The sequence below is a fragment of the Salmo salar genome, unplaced genomic scaffold (genome assembly GCF_965601325.2).
Source record: "Salmo salar unplaced genomic scaffold, fSalSal1 ptg000742l, whole genome shotgun sequence".
Lineage (NCBI taxonomy): Eukaryota > Metazoa > Chordata > Actinopteri > Salmoniformes > Salmonidae > Salmo > Salmo salar.
In genome coordinates, this window is record NW_027675483.1 from 462,298 (window position 1) to 473,740 (window position 11,443).

Genomic DNA, 11,443 nt, shown 5'->3' on the forward strand with positions numbered 1-11,443 from the left:
GCATGGAATTCAAATGAGGAGATAGACAGATGGGTCAGGGGATAAAGAGAGAATGTCCACTTGGGAGAGATGAGGATTCCAGTGCCACCACCCCGCTGGCTCGATGCTCTAGGGGTATGCGAGAACACGTGGGCAGACGAAGAGAGAGCAGTAGGAGTAGCAGTGTTATCTGTGGTAATCCATGTTTCCGTCAGCGCCAGGAAGTCTAGGGACTGGAGGTTAGCATAGGCTGAGATGAACTCAGCCTTGTTGGCTGCAGACCGGCAGTTCCAGAGGCTGCCGGAGACCTGGAACTCCACGTGGGTCGTGCGCGCTGGGACCACCAGGTTAGAGTGGCAGCGGCCACGCGGTGTGAAGCGTTTGTATGGCCTGTGCAGAGGGGAGAGAACAGGGATAGACAGACACATAGTTGACAAGCTACAGAAGTGTTGTTTCTTGTATTATTGTCTCTTGTGTCTTTAGAGAACTGTTTCACTTTGATATCCTTTTTCTTCTGTCCTGATTTTCTCTTTCTTTTCTTCTGTTAAAAAGATATTCTTTGTTGTTCTTCGTTAGCTAGCTAGCTTCTTCCAAAAGAGTCCCTAGCAACTGCTTAGCAACTGGTAAACAATTCAGCTAGCTAAGATAACTACAATTTTATGAAAAATAGTTATTTTTCAAAAGCCTATCTTCTTTGTTTGTTGCTTGTTTTTTTCTCCTCTTCAGTCTTGCAGTTTCTTTTGCTTTTTTCCAACCACCATTGGTGGTCAAACTGGTACTCTTTGTAACTCAACATTTTTATTATGTATCTCGACAGAATAGACAGATCAGAGCAAATGGCTGTCACACTATCTAATGTCACATAAGACAATTTTTTTCTATTTTTTATTTAACCTTTATTTAACTGGGCAAGTCAGTTAAGAACAAATTCTTATTTACAATAACAGCCTAGGAACAGCCTAGGAACTGCCTTGTTCAGGGGCAGAATGACTAAACTTTACATTGTCAGCTCAGGGATTAGATCTAGCAACATTTTCAGTTACTGGCCCAACGCTCTAACCACTACCTGTCGCCACGAAATGTATGTATCTTTCCAAGATTGACGAAGTGTAACATGAAAAAGGAATTTGAAGTAAATGGCAACCAAAGTCAAATTTAAGAATCATTGGGGAAAAAGAGGATCTTAACAATGACCCCCAGGCTCTTCCACATCAGGAAACACATAAATACTGGCATCAGAATCACTTTATTTGACAAGTACATTTGGACATAGGCCTACCTGTAATGTAACTTAATGAATAGCTGCTGCCAGCAATAGACAATGTACAAACAGAATACAGACACAAAGTCAACACATAAAACTCTGGAGTAAAGCTGATTGACAGTGAGGATATTTACAGATGGGAAATATCTGCAGAATCACACTCAACTGGTAGAACTGGTAAACTGTTGAACAGCAAACTTTAAAGCTGACAAAGTACTATGTGAAACAGTCTAGTTACCTCGTTGCAGAAGAAGCTGTGGCCAGGCAAAGGCATATGTTTTGATTCTCACATTGATTTATGATGTATAGACTCATTCTTTTGATAATAATACATTTATCTGGTGTTTTTTTACATTTTCATGACATTATCAATAATTTCAGATAGCTGTATGTATTCATGTGTTAAAGCTACATTCAAATCTTTTAAGTTGACAAGTTAATTAATTTCACTCGTACATTTTAGCCCAGTATGTCTTTACTCTTTTGGCCCGTTGTCATCCCATCCCTCCTGACAGTCCCACTGCATGCTTCCAGAGGGAGGAGAGAGAGGATTGGACTGGACTTCGAAGACAAGAGAATAAAGAATCTCAGCAGCATGCCACCAAATCTGCCTTTACTCTTTTGGACAGTAATGTCATTTTGTTGTAGTTGTGGTCTGCTTTTTTGTATTTTGGACTGTATGTATGGCCAACATACTAGTATAAGCCATGTAACTATGTCCTGTTGGTGCAATATCTTTAATTCGTTTTCAACTGAGAAGCCATCCCTCTTGTGGCTCGTTTGTCTCTGTGTCCCATTGTTTGCATTGTGTGTGTGTGTGTGTGTGTGTGTGTGTGTGTGTGTGTGTGTGTGTGTGTGTGTGTTTCACACCTCTGTGTGAAGCACTGTCCAGACATTGTCCAAATAATCGTATTCATTATGATGGAAAACTGCTCCTAGATCAGCACTCCTAATCTGAGATGCTTTGTGGACAGAGTTGATCTGGCACCACTCCCCTCTGGTGCCAGTTCATCTCAACCCTCAGTTTCCTGTAATCCATGATCAGCTCCTTTGTCTTGCTGATGTTGAGGGAGAGGTTTTTGTCCTGGCACCTTCAGGAAGTCCAGTGGTCGATTTCAGAGGGAGGTGTTTATTCCCAGGGTCCTTAGATTAGTGAGGAGCTTGGAGGGCACTATGGTGTTAAACACTGAGCTGTAGTCATTAAACAGCATTCTCACATAAGTGTTCCTTTTGTCCAGGTGGGAAAGGGCAGTGTGGAGTACAATAGAGATTGCGTCATATATGGATCTGTTGGGACAGTATGCAAATTGGAGTGGGTCCAGGGTGTCTGGGATGATGGTGTTGATATGAGCCATGACCAGCCTTTCAAACGATTTCATGGACACAAATGTGAGTGCTACGGTGCAATAGTCATTTAGAAGGAAAAGGGGATACTTCATTGGTAGTACAACTGAATGCATTCAACTGAAATGTGTCTTCCGCATGTAACCCAACCCCTCTGAATCCGAGAGCTGCTGGGGGCTGCATTACTCAACATCCACATCATCAGCACCCGGGGAAAAGTGAGTTAACTGCCTTGCTCAGGGGCAGAACGACAGACGGCTTAACTTGGCGTTCTTGGGTATGGGGATTATGGTGGTCTGCTTGAAACATCTGGACATTACAGACTGGGCCATGGAGAGGTTGAAAATGTCAGTGAAGATACTTGCCAGCTGGTCAGCGCATGCTCTGAGTACACGTCGTGGTAATCCATCCCTGTCCTGCAGCCTTGTGAATGTTAACCTGTTTAAAGGTCTTACTCACATTGGCTACGGAGAGTGTAATCACACAGTTGTACATAACAGCTGGTGCTCTCATTCATGGTTCAGTGTTGCTTGCCTCGAAGCGAGCATAGAAGGCATTTAGCTTGGTTGTTAGGCTCGCGTCACTGGTGCAGCTTGCGTCTGGGTTTCCCTTTGTAATCCGTAATAGTTTCCAAGCCCCGCCACATCTGACGAGCAACAGAGCCGGTGTAGTAGGATTCAATCTTAATCCTGTATTGATGCTTTGCCTGTTTGATGGTTCATCTGAGGACTTTGTGAGATTTCTGGATTAGTGTCCCACTCTTTGAAAGCGGTAGCTCTAGCCTTTAGCTTAGTGCAGATGTTGCCTTTAATCCATGACTGTTGTTTAGGATATGTACGTACGGTCACTGTGGGGACGACGTTGTCGATGCATAATCCAATCGGTGCAAAACGGTCCTGAAACTTACTGTCTGCTATGGACAACTTCCGTATCGCTGGTACATCTTGTTTGAGTTTTTGCTTGTAAACAGAAATTAAGAGGATGGTGTTATGGCCAAATTTGCCAAATGCAAGGTGAGGAAGAGCTTTGTATGTGTCTCTGTGTGTAGAATAGCAGTGATCTAGAGGTTTTTTTGCATGTTGTCTGTTGATAAATGGATTTTGTCTGCTTGAGATTGGAGTCTGCGGTTTGATGGCTGGTCTGGTGGAATATTTAACTGTTTGTCTGTGTCCTTGTGTTTGGGGAGGGGAAGGGGTTGGGTCTGGGTTGGCAGTTAAATGTGCAAGAGATTTTCATCCATGTGGATAAAAAAAACTACATTAAAATTCCACTAATTATTTTGTTCTAGAAATTGTTGCTGATGTACTCAGAGCCAGATTCATTGCGGTGAAGAAACTAACGCCCATGGGCGTGGCGTAGAGTTTGGCCAGGAGCATGGAGTTTGGGTTGCCAGCCAAATGGTGAATGATGGTACAGTAAAATACTGATACACACCTTTCTGGAGAGACGATGTTCTGTACTCTGCTCCTGAATATGGGCTTACTCAGGCTGTATGAGTAGAAAGACATAGTACAATGATTAATGACAGCTATGGCTGTACAGTATACATAATACACATACAGTATCTGTGTAGCTCTTAGTGATGGGCACCGATATGGAAACTCTATATCGATGTCAGTTGCATTTTTTTCAAACTGATATCAATGTCATATCGATTTTTATGAGTAACGTAATTATACATCATATTGGTTTTTATGAATAACCTGAGGGTGTGCTAGCGAATCAGATGCCTCTTCCATAGAGCTAAAAACCATTGATGTTACAGATGCTGTGAGACATGCAAGCTGAGAACGGATCAAAGACTGTTGTGTTGTGGACAAATGGTTTCCTCTATGTTTTTTTATTTACATTCCAAGTAGAATAGCAGCCTTTATGAGTATTATAATAGTAATAACACTGTATCTAAAGATTATTAAAAAACATCCTGAACACTTAACTAACTCTCCCAGCTTCACACACACACAGGAGGGGGAAGCGGCAGCAGAGGGAGAAAAATATTATAAAGTAGAGAATCCCACACACACGTGCAGAAGGTTAATTTGTTTTGCCACCAGGAAGAAGAGTCCTATGTTTTCTGCAACTCAGCCAATCCATTGGGAATAACATTGCAACTGTGTCAATGTTTCATTGTCTGTTCACTTCCATGGCTTTGTGAAGTCCAGACAACTGCATGCTGATTTCCCATTTGGACAACTGGGAATTTTCTGTCGGCATAACTTTATTTCAACAAACATAATTGTTAATGGATAGTTCATGGATAGCCTACTCACAGACACAATGAGAGAACCAATACATGATGGTTTAACCTTAATACACATTGGAAACTGTTGAGCATGAAAAACCCAGCAACGTTGCAATTCTTGACACAAACCGATGAGCCTCTCACCTACTACCAAACCCCGTTCAAAGACACTTAAATCTTTTGTTTTTTCCATTCACCCTTTGAATGGCACACATATGCAATCCATGTCTCAATTCTCTCGAGTCATAAATCCTTCTTTAACCTGTCTCCTCCCCTTCATCTACACTGATTGAAGTGGATTTAGTAAGTGACATCAGTAAGGGATCATAGCTTTCACCTGGATTCACCTGGTCAGTCTGTTATGGAAAGACAGTGTCCTTAATGTTTTGTACACTCAGTGAGTAAACGCAGCATGTAAAGTGTTGGTCCCATGTTTCATGAGCTGAAATAAAACATCTCAGAAATGTTATTTCTCTCAAATGTTGTGCACAAATGTGTTTACATCCCTGTTGGTGAGCATTTGTCATTTGCCAAGATATCCATCCACCTGACAGGTGTGTCATATCAAGAAGCTGATTAAAGATCATTACACAGGTGCACCTTCTGCTGGGGACAATAAAAGGCCACTCTAAAATGTGTAGTTTTGTCACACAACACAATGCTACAGATGTCTCATGTTTTGAGGGAGTGTGCAATTGGCATGCTGACTCCACCAGAGCTACTGCCAGAGAATTGAATGTTCATTTCTCTAACATAAGCCGCCTCCAATGTTGTTTTAAAGAATTTGGTAGTACGTCCAACAGGCTCCAAGTGTGAGCCAAGTCAGGAAGAACTGGTACTCACTAAGCAAGTAGTGTGACGTCCGATACACACATATGGTTTTGATTAAGTATTGTAGTTTGTTAAACCATTTTTTCACAATGTGAAAACAACCAAACCAAATGGAAGAAATACTATGGAACAAATAATCAAACCTTGATTTCACTATAGCAAACAAACTGTAAGAAAATGCCCCTTTTTTATGCATGCCATTGTGATAACAACAGACTGATCCAAATTGCTAGTTGGGTCATGGGGTTGGGATTTTCCGATGGGTCTGGGTTTGTTGGAACCAAAGCTAATGGTTGTTGGTTTGCTCTTAGTGGGACTATAATTTGTTGGTTTTATCCAGTTGAACCTCTGAACCAGTTTGAAAGCAATGGGAAGCTTGTTGATGGCCCATCAGCAGGCCGTTAAGTATGCTACGTTGAAGGCCTATGAGATGGTTTTGTTCCTCCAGGAACAGTCATGTATGCTCTCTTTCATAATAGTGTAGGGTAACAGCAACGATGAACCAATGTCACAATGTGACTTGTTCACATCCTTATTGGTGCTCACCATTAGTAACTGTGTACAGTACATCTCTGTTATCCTGTCTGGGCTAGGGGGCAGTATTTTCACGGCCGGATGAAAAACGTACCCAATTTAAAACAGGTTACTACTCTGGCTCAGAGACTAGAATATGCATATTATTAGTAGATTTGGATAGAAAACACTCTGAAGTTTCTAATACTGTTTGAATGGTGTCTGTGAGTATAACAGAACTCATATGGCAGGCAAAAACCTGAAAAAAAATCCAACCAGGAAGTGGATTGTAGTTTTTCAAGACTGGGCCTATTCAGTATACAGTGACTTAGGGTTCAGTTTGCACTTCCTAAGGCTTCCACTAGATGTCAACAGTCTTTAGAACGTGTTTCAGGCTTTTGCAGTCAACAGAGAGCGATCAAGACCTCCTGGAGTCTGATGACCGAGAGAATGACAGGCCACAATTACGCTCATTCACGTGAGGAGGTAGCTGTGTTCCAAAACGTTTTTCAAGACATTGGAATCGTCCGGTTGGAATATTATTGAAGTTCTAAGTTAACCTCTATGGGCTAGGCGGGACGTAATCGTCCCACCTACGTAACAGCCAGTGTAATCCAGTGGTGCGATTTTCAAATACCTTAAAAATCCTATTACTTCAATTTCTCAAACATATGACTATTTTACAGCATTTTAAAGACAAGACTCTCGTTAATCTAACCACACTGTCCGATTTCAAAAAGGCTTTACAACGAAAGCAAAACATTAGATTATGTCAGCAGAGTACCCAGCCAGAAATAATCAGACACCCATTTTTCAAGCTAGCATATAATGTCACAAAAACCCAGAAGACAGCTAAATGCAGCACTAACCTTTGATGATCTTCATCAGATGACAACCCTAGGACATTATGTTATACAATACATGCATGTTTTGTTCAATCAAGTTCATATTTATATCAAAAAACAGCTTTTTACATTAGCATGTGACGTTCAGAACTAGCATACCCCCCGCAAACTTCCGGGGAATTTACTAACAATTTACTAAATTACTCACGATAAACGTTCACAAAAAGCATAACAATTATTTTAAGTATTATAGATACAGAACTCCTCTATGCACTCGATATGTCCGATTTTGAAATAGCTTTTTTGTGAAAGCACATTTTGCAATATTCTAAGTACATAGCCCAGCCATCACGGGCTAGCTATTTAGACACCCGGCAAGTTTAGCCTTCACCAAAATCAGATTTACTATTACAAAAGTTTGATTACCTTTTGTTGTCTTCGTCAGAATGCACTCCCAGGACTTCTACTTCAATAGCAAATGTTGGTTTGGTCCAAAATAATCCATCGTTATATCTGAATAGCGGCGTTTTGTTCGTGCGTTCCAGAAACTATCCGAAATGGTAAATCCGGGTCGTGCGCATGGCGCATTTCGTGACAAAAAAAATCTAAATATTCCATTACCGTACTTCGAAGCATGTCAACCGCTGTTTAAAATCAATTTTTATGCAATTTATCTCGTAAAAAAGCGATAATATTCAGACCGGGAATCTCCTTTTCGGCAAACAGAGGAAAAAACACAAAGACGGGGGCGGCCAGTGCACGCTCCTAAGCCCACAGTCCCTTGATCGGCCACTTGAGAAAGGCGATAATGTGTTTCAGCCTGGGGCTGGAATGACGACATTCAGGTTTTTCCCGGGCTCTGAGAGCCTATTGGAGCCGTGGGAAGTGTCACGTTACCGCAGAGATCCTTTGTAATGGAATGAGATGTCAAAGAAAGACAATAAATGGTCAGACAGGCCACTTCCTGTAAAGGAATCTCTCAGGTTTTGACCTGCCATTTGAGTTCTGTTATACTCACAGACACCATTCAAACAGTTTTAGAAACGTTGGAGTGTTTTCTATCCAAAGCCAATAATTATATGCATATTCTAGTTACTGGGCAGGAGTAGTAACCAGATTAAATCGGGTACGTTTTTTTATCCAGCCGTGTCAATACTGCCCCCTAGCCCTAACAGGTTAAAAAGGCCCTAAAGATTGATGTTTTACAACGTTTGACATGTTTCAACGAACGTAAATATAACTTTTTGTTGTGAAATTTTCTGTGCGCTTCCTACATTTGGATTAGCTTACTGAACGCACAAACAACAAGGAGTTATTTGGACATAAATTATGGACTTTATCGAACAAAACAACATTTATTGTGGACCTGGGATTCCTGGAAGTGCCTTCTGATGAAGATCAAAGGTAAGTGAATATTTCTAATGCTATTTATGATTTTAAATGACTCCAAAATGGCGGGTATCTGTATAGCCTGGTGTATTTTTCTGAGCGCAGTACTCAGATTATTGCAAAGTGTGCTTTCCCCGTGAAGCCTTTTTGAAATCTGTCACAGCGGTTGCATAAAGGAGATGTTCATCTATAATTCTTTGAATAACAGTTTAATATTTTATCAACGTTTATGATGAGAATTTTTGTAAATTGCTGTGCTGATTCACCGGCAGTATTGGAGGCAAAATATTTTCTGAACGTCAGGCGCCAATGTAAAATGCTGTTTTTGGATATAAATATGAACTTTATGGAACAAAACATACATGTATTGTGTAACATAATGTCCTAGGAGTGTCATCTGATGAAGATCGTCAAAGGTTAGTGTTTCATTTAGCTGTGTTTTGGGTTTTATTGACACATGTCCTTGCTTGGAAAATGGCTGTGTGATTATTTTTGTCTATGTACTCTCCTAACATAATCTAATGTTTTGCTTTCGCTGTAAAGCCTTTTTAAAATCGGACAATGTGGTTACATCAAGGAGACGTGTATCTTTAAAATGGTTTAAAATAGTCGTATGTTTGAGAAAGCTGAATGACATTTTGTTGTTTTTCAATTTTCCGCCCTGATATTTCACTGGCTGTGTCCCGCAGGTGGGACGCTACCGTCCCACCTAGCCCATAGAAGTGATGTCATCTCTGAAAATGATCTAACGGGTAACATTAAGGAAATAGAAAGGAGTGTTTATTAAAAGTATCAAGTACCATGACTTGTTGCCAGAATTTCTCAGTTTATATCAACTAACCTGGTGTTCCTCTGGTCCTCATCAACTGGGATATGTATTTTGGAAGTGTCAAACCAAACCCTGTGAATAAGAATCAATCAGAAAATCCATATCACATTATAGCTTCATTAGGGTGTAATAAATTAACAGAAACTTCAGCTTACATGTTTTGCCTTTCATTGAAGTGGTTGAAGACCACATACCTTTGGGGAGAGAGGAGAGAATCAGTTCAAGTCTGTCATGGAAACATTTCAGCCCACTACGCTATGAAACCACACGCTATTACAGAGACTGACATTACCTGCCACAATTGATATGGTGAAAATAATGTGTAGAAAGGAACAGAAACTCACATCAATACCTTTGTCAGATACAGTGAGGGGAAAAAAGTATTTGATCCCCTGCTGATTTTGTACGTTTGCCCACTGACAAAGAAATTATCAGTCTATAATTTTAATGGTAGGTTTATTTGAACAGTGAGAGACAGAATAACAAATAAATCCAGAAAAACGCATGTCAAAAATGTTATAAATTGATTTGCATTTTAATGAGGGAAATAAGTATTTGACCCCCTCTCAATCAGAAAGATTTCTGGCTCCCAGGTGTCTTTTATACAGGTAACGAGTTGAGATTAGGAGCACACTCTGAAAGGGAGTGATTGGATTGAATGCATTTAGCTGTTTCTCTGTGCATGACAATTCTCCCTAGTTGTTACCGCCCCTTGTTAGTGGGCAAGACTGGCCATGATTGAAAATTTAAACCCTAAAATATCCAAGGATTTAGGAACATCATAGTTTTCCCTAAATATTGCAAATCTTTGGAAGATACTATCTTTATTAAGACCAGAATTATGCTATTTACACTTTGTAGTCAACTTTGGCCCTTGAATCAATGTTTGACTAATATTGATGCCACGGGATGATTTCAACCAGTGAAGTTGTTTTTCTGGTTCAGATCCTCTATGAGGTGGGTATTGCAAGTATACTTTAAGGTGGGACAAATTAGCACGCAAAGTACACTTAGTTGACATGAAATAGTACAAAAACACTACTTGAATTCTACTTTAAATGTAGGTGTCCCAAAGTAACACCATTTAAGTAACATTAAATACATGCATAGTATATAAAAATACAACCATGAAAAGTATACTGACATAGTACACCAAAGCCAGATAAAGTGCACCTTTAGTGTACATGGGATATGCTAGCAACATTACTATTTGCAATTATCTTTCAGTGCCACTACAAATTCACCGACTGTATATAGAGAACACTCAAATAAAATCTTTCAAGTACAGTTTAAGGTGGGTAGATAAGGTGGGTATTACAAACACTTTTAGGTGGGTCAGTATACTTTACTCAGTACACTTAGTTGACATGAAATTGTACTATAACATCACTTTAATTCAACTTCAATTTATTTAGTACAGATTTAGCTGTTCCAAAATAACACCATTTACATACACACATAGTACATGCACAGTAATTACATAAAATATAGAAAAACACATACCCCAGAAGCAAGAAGATTCCAACAATGATAAGGAGAACAAACTGCTTTACATTTGAACTGAAACACATTGTTCTTCCAATAGTGTCAGCAAATATTTAGTTTATCCTACACTAGAAGCAATGTCCAATCAAATGAAGATATCTCAAATGAAACTAGTGGATCTAATCAGCACGCCTAGTCAAATGAGGAGGAGGAGCCTCAGCCCTTTGAACTGTACCTCCATGGACATATACACACATCACCACGGTAACCCACACCCAAACCAGAAATAACCTGAAAATAGAGTCCTTTACCAACCAACCCTAACCAGTTGTACATGTAGTATCCATCCAAATAAGAAAGTAGAGTCAAATAAGGTCAAATATGACCAAATAAGGTCAAATAAGGCCTCATATTTAGTATTAATTAGGATTCCTAATTAGCTACTCTTCATTGGGACCAAACAGGAAACAACACAACAAATACATAACCTACATAATATACATAGCACTAAATTTACATTACAATGTAGTCATTTAGCAGATGCTCCCATGGATTGGCAACAAGTGTAATATTAAATAACTCTTTCACCAGTAAGTAAATCCTTGGCGAGAACTTAGGTCCTAGTTAAAGTTATTTGTTTTAAGTTAAAAAGTCAGATATCAAATGTACATTCTGTCCTTTGTTTGCAAATACAGGTTTCTCTATCTGGTCATCTCTCCCTT

The 11,443-nt window shown here is 39.8% G+C and overlaps 1 long non-coding RNA gene across 1 annotated transcript; it reads right to left on the reverse strand.

Moving 5' to 3' along the window:
- Positions 1-856: 856 nt before the first annotated feature.
- Positions 857-10,877, reverse strand: LOC145877246 (uncharacterized). Its single transcript, XR_014391624.1, has 5 exons — positions 10,740-10,877; positions 9,392-9,430; positions 9,249-9,308; positions 4,022-4,075; positions 857-1,804 (listed from the first exon to the last, which is right to left on the reverse strand). It is a non-coding gene; the product is annotated as an uncharacterized LOC145877246 (long non-coding RNA).
- Between the last annotated feature and the right edge of the window lie 566 nt (positions 10,878-11,443).